Source organism: Myotis lucifugus, unplaced genomic scaffold (genome assembly GCF_000147115.1).
Source record: "Myotis lucifugus unplaced genomic scaffold, Myoluc2.0 scaffold_44, whole genome shotgun sequence".
NCBI lineage: Eukaryota > Metazoa > Chordata > Mammalia > Chiroptera > Vespertilionidae > Myotis > Myotis lucifugus.
Genome location: NW_005871092.1, coordinates 3949052 through 3949369, shown reverse-complemented (window position 1 = coordinate 3949369; position 318 = coordinate 3949052).

The following is a 318-nucleotide window of genomic DNA, read 5'->3' as shown; positions in this document are numbered from 1 at the left end:
TTCTTGATGTCTGCATTTGTAGTTAAAAGTCCCTACATGTATTCATTATACAAACAATGTCTCGTTTGACTTCACACACAACTTTATTAAAATGCATTAGAAGAAACTCTCTTACTCTTACATAAATTTACGAGCCTTCAGTGAGTGCTTTATTACCGACTCAGAGCTCTGGAACGGTGATCAAGCACCGGGGAGGTAGGTATATAGCTACGTCTCAGCTGTTGCTCCACTTAGAAGATAAATGTTCACGTCACAGATACGTTCTTTGGGTGTCTATAAAAACTCCATTACACTCGGTGCTTCTGTCATAGTTTTATA